At 39.2% G+C, this 8011-nt stretch overlaps 1 protein-coding gene across 1 annotated transcript in view; it reads left to right on the top strand.

The window, feature by feature from the left end:
* LOC124221122 (rRNA 2'-O-methyltransferase fibrillarin-like) overlaps positions 1-8011 on the top strand; it is a 292337-nt gene that overhangs the window by 115189 nt on the left and 169137 nt on the right. The gene's annotated exons all lie outside the window — the stretch shown is intronic.

Genomic DNA, 8011 nt, shown 5'->3' with positions numbered 1-8011 from the left:
CTCTGAGGAGAGGAGAGGTCCTCTCCCACGACCCACCCCGCCTCCTCCTCGTCCACCTCGTCCTCCTCCTCGTCCAGCTCGTCCTCCTCCTCGTCCACCTCCGACCACCTCGGGTAATACCTGGAATAGTAACGAATATTTTTAGTATAGGAACACATCAAAAAAATTGTGTAAGGATTTATGTAATTGATCAATTAATTAATAATATAATAAATTGTACAAGATTATTCATAGCTACTGAATTTGGGATTGCGCGAAAAACGAATTGAAATAATTTATTGTAAAGATGAACCAGGAACCACGGAGCGCTTATCCTGGAAGTCGAGAAATTTTATTAGCGCACCGACAGCTACTGAATTTGGGATTGCGCGAAAAACGAATTGAAATAATTTATTGTAAACATGAACCAGGAACCACGGAGCGCTTATCCTGGAAGTCGAGAAATTTTATTAGCGCACCGACAGCTACTGAATTTGGGATTGCGCGAAAAACGAATTGAAATAATTTATTGTAAACATGAACCAGGAACCACGGAGCGCTTATCCTGGAAGTCGAGAAATTTTATTAGCGCACCGACAGCTACTGAATTTGGGATTGCGCGAAAAACGAATTAAAATAATTTATTGTAAAGATGAACCAGGAACCACGGAACGCTTATCCTGGAAGTCGAGAAATTTCATTAGCGCACCGACAGCTACTGAATTTGGGATTGCGCGAAAAACGAATTGAAATAATTTATTGTAAAGATGAACCAGGAACCACGGAGCGCTTATCCTGGAAGTCGAGAAATTTTATTAGCGCACCGACAGCTACTGAATTTGGGATTGCGCGAAAAACGAATTGAAATAATTTATTGTAAACATGAACCAGGAACCACGGAGCGCTTATCCTGGAAGTCGAGAAATTTTATTAGCGCACCGACAGCTACTGAATTTGGGATTGCGCGAAAAACGAATTGAAATAATTTATTGTAAACATGAACCAGGAACCACGGAGCGCTTATCCTGGAAGTCGAGAAATTTTATTAGCGCACCGACAGCTACTGAATTTGGGATTGCGCGAAAAACGAATTGAAATAATTTATTGTAAAGATGAACCAGGAACCACGGAGCGCTTATCCTGGAAGTCGAGAAATTTTATTAGCGCACCGACAGCTACTGAATTTGGGATTGCGCGAAAAACGAATTGAAATAATTTATTGTAAAGATGAACCAGGAACCACGGAGCGCTTATCCTGGAAGTCGAGAAATTTTATTAGCGCACCGACAGCTACTGAATTTGGGATTGCGCGAAAAACGAATTGAAATAATTTATTGTAAAGATGAACCAGGAACCACGGAGCGCTTATCCTGGAAGTCGAGAAATTTTATTAGCGCACCGACAGCTACTGAATTTGGGATTGCGCGAAAAACGAATTGAAATAATTTATTGTAAAGATGAACCAGGAACCACGGAGCGCTTATCCTGGAAGTCGAGAAATTTTATTAGCGCACCGACAGCTACTGAATTTGGGATTGCGCGAAAAACGAATTGAAATAATTTATTGTAAAGATGAACCAGGAACCACGGAGCGCTTATCCTGGAAGTCGAGAAATTTTATTAGCGCACCGACAGCTACTGAATTTGGGATTGCGCGAAAAACGAATTGAAATAATTTATTGTAAACATGAACCAGGAACCACGGAGCGCTTATCCTGGAAGTCGAGAAATTTTATTAGCGCACCGACAGCTACTGAATTTGGGATTGCGCGAAAAACGAATTGAAATAATTTATTGTAAAGATGAACCAGGAACCACGGAGCGCTTATCCTGGAAGTCGAGAAATTTTATTAGCGCACCGACAGCTACTGAATTTGGGATTGCGCGAAAAACGAATTGAAATAATTTATTGTAAAGATGAACCAGGAACCACGGAGCGCTTATCCTGGAAGTCGAGAAATTTTATTAGCGCACCGACAGCTACTGAATTTGGGATTGCGCGAAAAACGAATTGAAATAATTTATTGTAAAGATGAACCAGGAACCACGGAGCGCTTATCCTGGAAGTCGAGAAATTTTATTAGCGCACCGACAGCTACTGAATTTGGGATTGCGCGAAAAACGAATTGAAATAATTTATTGTAAAGATGAACCAGGAACCACGGAGCGCTTATCCTGGAAGTCGAGAAATTTTATTAGCGCACCGACAGCTACTGAATTTGGGATTGCGCGAAAAACGAATTGAAATAATTTATTGTAAAGATGAACCAGGAACCACGGAGCGCTTATCCTGGAAGTCGAGAAATTTTATTAGCGCACCGACAGCTACTGAATTTGGGATTGCGCGAAAAACGAATTGAAATAATTTATTGTAAAGATGAACCAGGAACCACGGAGCGCTTATCCTGGAAGTCGAGAAATTTTATTAGCGCACCGACAGCTACTGAATTTGGGATTGCGCGAAAAACGAATTGAAATAATTTATTGTAAAGATGAACCAGGAACCACGGAGCGCTTATCCTGGAAGTCGAGAAATTTTATTAGCGCACCGACAGCTACTGAATTTGGGATTGCGCGAAAAACGAATTGAAATAATTTATTGTAAAGATGAACCAGGAACCACGGAGCGCTTATCCTGGAAGTCGAGAAATTTTATTAGCGCACCGACAGCTACTGAATTTGGGATTGCGCGAAAAACGAATTGAAATAATTTATTGTAAAGATGAACCAGGAACCACGGAGCGCTTATCCTGGAAGTCGAGAAATTTTATTAGCGCACCGACAGCTACTGAATTTGGGATTGCGCGAAAAACGAATTGAAATAATTTATTGTAAAGATGAACCAGGAACCACGGAGCGCTTATCCTGGAAGTCGAGAAATTTTATTAGCGCACCGACAGCTACTGAATTTGGGATTGCGCGAAAAACGAATTGAAATAATTTATTGTAAAGATGAACCAGGAACCACGGAGCGCTTATCCTGGAAGTCGAGAAATTTTATTAGCGCACCGACAGCTACTGAATTTGGGATTGCGCGAAAAACGAATTGAAATAATTTATTGTAAAGATGAACCAGGAACCACGGAGCGCTTATCCTGGAAGTCGAGAAATTTTATTAGCGCACCGACAGCTACTGAATTTGGGATTGCGCGAAAAACGAATTGAAATAATTTATTGTAAAGATGAACCAGGAACCACGGAGCGCTTATCCTGGAAGTCGAGAAATTTTATTAGCGCACCGACAGCTACTGAATTTGGGATTGCGCGAAAAACGAATTGAAATAATTTATTGTAAAGATGAACCAGGAACCACGGAGCGCTTATCCTGGAAGTCGAGAAATTTTATTAGCGCACCGACAGCTACTGAATTTGGGATTGCGCGAAAAACGAATTGAAATAATTTATTGTAAAGATGAACCAGGAACCACGGAGCGCTTATCCTGGAAGTCGAGAAATTTTATTAGCGCACCGACAGCTACTGAATTTGGGATTGCGCGAAAAACGAATTGAAATAATTTATTGTAAAGATGAACCAGGAACCACGGAGCGCTTATCCTGGAAGTCGAGAAATTTTATTAGCGCACCGACAGCTACTGAATTTGGGATTGCGCGAAAAACGAATTGAAATAATTTATTGTAAAGATGAACCAGGAACCACGGAGCGCTTATCCTGGAAGTCGAGAAATTTTATTAGCGCACCGACAGCTACTGAATTTGGGATTGCGCGAAAAACGAATTGAAATAATTTATTGTAAAGATGAACCAGGAACCACGGAGCGCTTATCCTGGAAGTCGAGAAATTTTATTAGCGCACCGACAGCTACTGAATTTGGGATTGCGCGAAAAACGAATTGAAATAATTTATTGTAAAGATGAACCAGGAACCACGGAGCGCTTATCCTGGAAGTCGAGAAATTTTATTAGCGCACCGACAGCTACTGAATTTGGGATTGCGCGAAAAACGAATTGAAATAATTTATTGTAAAGATGAACCAGGAACCACGGAGCGCTTATCCTGGAAGTCGAGAAATTTTATTAGCGCACCGACAGCTACTGAATTTGGGATTGCGCGAAAAACGAATTGAAATAATTTATTGTAAAGATGAACCAGGAACCACGGAGCGCTTATCCTGGAAGTCGAGAAATTTTATTAGCGCACCGACAGCTACTGAATTTGGGATTGCGCGAAAAACGAATTGAAATAATTTATTGTAAAGATGAACCAGGAACCACGGAGCGCTTATCCTAGAAGTCGAGAAATTTTATTAGCGGACCGACAGCTACCGAATTTGGGGTTGCGCGAAAAACGAATTGAAATAATTTATTGTAAAGATGAACCAGGAACCACGGAGCGCTTATCCTGGAAGTCGAGAAATTTTATTAGCGCACCGACAGCTACTGAATTTGGGATTGCGCGAAAAACGAATTGAAATAATTTATTGTAAAGATGAACCAGGAACCACGGAGCGCTTATCCTGGAAGTCGAGAAATTTTATTAGCGCACCGACAGCTACTGAATTTGGGATTGCGCGAAAAACGAATTGAAATAATTTATTGTAAAGATGAACCAGGAACCACGGAGCGCTTATCCTGGAAGTCGAGAAATTTTATTAGCGCACCGACAGCTACTGAATTTGGGATTGCGCGAAAAACGAATTGAAATAATTTATTGTAAAGATGAACCAGGAACCACGGAGCGCTTATCCTGGAAGTCGAGAAATTTTATTAGCGCACCGACAGCTACTGAATTTGGGATTGCGCGAAAAACGAATTGAAATAATTTATTGTAAAGATGAACCAGGAACCACGGAGCGCTTATCCTAGAAGTCGAGAAATTTTATTAGCGGACCGACAGCTACCGAATTTGGGGTTGCGCGAAAAACGAATTGAAATAATTTATTGTAAAGATGAACCAGGAACCACGGAGCGCTTATCCTGGAAGTCGAGAAATTTTATTAGCGCACCGACAGCTACTGAATTTGGGATTGCGCGAAAAACGAATTGAAATAATTTATTGTAAAGATGAACCAGGAACCACGGAGCGCTTATCCTGGAAGTCGAGAAATTTTATTAGCGCACCGACAGCTACTGAATTTGGGATTGCGCGAAAAACGAATTGAAATAATTTATTGTAAAGATGAACCAGGAACCACGGAGCGCTTATCCTAGAAGTCGAGAAATTTTATTAGCGGACCGACAGCTACCGAATTTGGGGTTGCGCGAAAAACGAATTGAAATAATTTATTGTAAAGATGAACCAGGAACCACGGAGCGCTTATCCTGGAAGTCGAGTTTCACCGCGTAGCGGACCCGAAGCGCGAGATCTAGGAGGTTGAGAACCCGGTACTCGAAATACGCAGCGGACCCGAAGCTCGAGATCCGGGAGGTTGAGAACCCGGTACTCGAAATTTGCGGAGCGCGACTGTCAACCGTCCGCTCTACTGCGCGGTTGTTACCCGACTGAGGAACTCGGCTAGCCGATTTTAGATTGGTGACGTCACTTTCCGAACATCCGAAAATTCAAACTTTGGTTTCGAACTGTAATACTAGGTATGATGATGTATGATGTATGATGTATGATGTATGATGTATGATGTATGATGTATGATGTATGATGTACGGTGTATGATGTATGATGTATGATGATATAATATGATGTATAATGATTTTAGTTTTCACATTTCATACAAGAAATACACACTTTATCTCTCCTGCCGATTCCAGACACAAGCGGCCAGGCCCTTCGATGGTCAGCCGTTGACTGAAGATATATCCTTCGGTTAACGGGTCAGCTGATAACGCTGCCGTTCTGCGACAGTTGGATGATGAAAAATTTTGCTCGTATCTTCCAAATGTGTGTTAAAATACACTCGAAGTGTTAAGAAGCTTCGTTCTTTCTCTCCCTATCACCTTTTTAGGTCTTTAAATCACTACGCAGCGTTAAATACTGTCTCATATACGAAGCATCCATTTCATCTCGTTCAAAATTAGCGCATCCGTGATGTATTACAGTTACTCCGAATTTTTTTCCATCCGAATACTTTTCGAAAAATAAATTCTGCTCCTCCACCCAACGCAGATACTTCACTTGCGACCAGCTAAAACAACGTTTTGATTCTGTGCCCATGAAAATTCAAGATCGAGAGAGCAAATGAAAAGTTGTTGGAATAATTATGAATACTAATGTTATGGAATACATCGAGCGCGCGTCGAATAGAATCCCATTTCGAAATGAATAATTCTTCTCTTTCCATATCACAGCTAATCCAGTAATATCGGTAAATAGGATGGTTGGACGTGTTCGGAAATGGTAGGACATTTGGAAATTTAAAGTCGACCATGATCCGGTGCATCAATTTTATCGTTACAGATTTTTTTTTCCCATGAGGCATAGAGTATTCAACAACGATAATGCAGTCCTCAAAATTCATCATTCATCTCTGTCTGGAAAGCTAATTCGCAAGGCGTGGTATTCTAGATATATCAAAACTAAGTAAAAATCAAAAGAAATTTCCGTAAATTATTTTTCGGTTTTACTTCAACTTCATTGATGTTATACAATATTAAAACAATCAATTTTGGTTAGGAAAACTCTGAGAGTTTTTTCTGCGGTTCTTAACCAATGACTAGATATTTTTTTCAGATTATTAGAACTAATTCTTGAAGCAGGATATCACTTTTCTGGAGCTGCGGTGAATTTCACCCCGTGTAAACGTTAAGCGGTTCTACTGAGATGTGACCTATTAGGGTTAAATGAGGACAAAAGTAATTCAGCAAGATAACAAGGAATCCTGAAGAAATATTAAAATGATGAAATTTCAACTTATTATACTTCCCTAAGATTCCCTATGCAAAACTTTTCCCTACAGGACTCACATTCTATCGTTCAATTAAATCATCAGATTTGTATTTTGTACTTGGTAGTTATGTTGGGTCAATTAATACCTCCAACGATTATTTACTCAGCCAACAATTTTGCATAGTTTGTTTTTAGGTAAAACGGCTTCGTGTTCGTTTCTCGTAGCTTCATCCTATTCATATTTGACAAAGGCCGTAGTGAAGTTTTCATAACACCAGAGATGTGATTTGTATGCATTCTTCTTTCTTCCGAATTTAAGCTTAAGTAATTCAATTCATTCTATGAATTCGTTTTCTGCAAATTCTTGAACAGCAACAAACCATGAGGCACTTTACCTTCCTCTCGCAGAAAACATTCATTCCATGCCATCGATTTAATTTTAGCAACAAATATTTGTATAAAACCGATGATCAATAAAGGATAAGGGATTTTCGTTATAACAAAAAATGTCATAAAAACACCGATAATAGATAAGGGATCTCGGAGATGAACAGGTCGAAATTTAAGACTTTTCATCTTACAACCAGGGTATTCCACGTCTGCGTGAAAATCCAGTATCCATAAGAAAAAATAAAAAAAAAATATTTTTTTTCAAGAGTAACGTTTTAAAACAATTTTTAGCAATGATATATCAGAAACAATTTGAAATTTTTCTATACATTATTGTGCGTAACGACCAATTTGAATTCGAACATATCTTATTTATTTGCAAGAATTTCCTCCTGATAAATCCTTCTAATTTCTTGTTCAAGATCGTATAAAATTTTGAAAATAATACTCATTCCTAGTACGAATTCTACACTAAAATATTTCAATATTGTTCTTTCAAACCGAATATTCCAGTTGAGTTTATTGTAGCGATTTTCTTAACTTGCTTTAAAAAAAATATGTGTCCAATTCATGGAATCTTTGCGAAACTATCTTCACGATTGTTTCTTTATATATTTCCGAATCGTCTTGATTGAGAATCAGTTTCTGCGGTGAAATATGCTGCTGTATCCGCTGAATATATACTCCGAAAAAAATATTATGCATTCGTAATTTTTCCAACTTGCTCTACGAAATTTTACGAAAATATTGCACAGTCTTCAGCCATATTTCAAAACAAAATTCACACTGCCGCAACGAGATTACTTGTAAATTATTTTGAGATTTTTTCATTTCACCTTCACA

This window comes from Neodiprion pinetum, chromosome 6 (assembly GCF_021155775.2).
Source record: "Neodiprion pinetum isolate iyNeoPine1 chromosome 6, iyNeoPine1.2, whole genome shotgun sequence".
Classification (NCBI taxonomy): domain Eukaryota; kingdom Metazoa; phylum Arthropoda; class Insecta; order Hymenoptera; family Diprionidae; genus Neodiprion; species Neodiprion pinetum.
The sequence above is the reverse complement of the archived record's forward strand: the minus strand, read 5'-3'. Positions and strand labels throughout refer to the sequence as shown.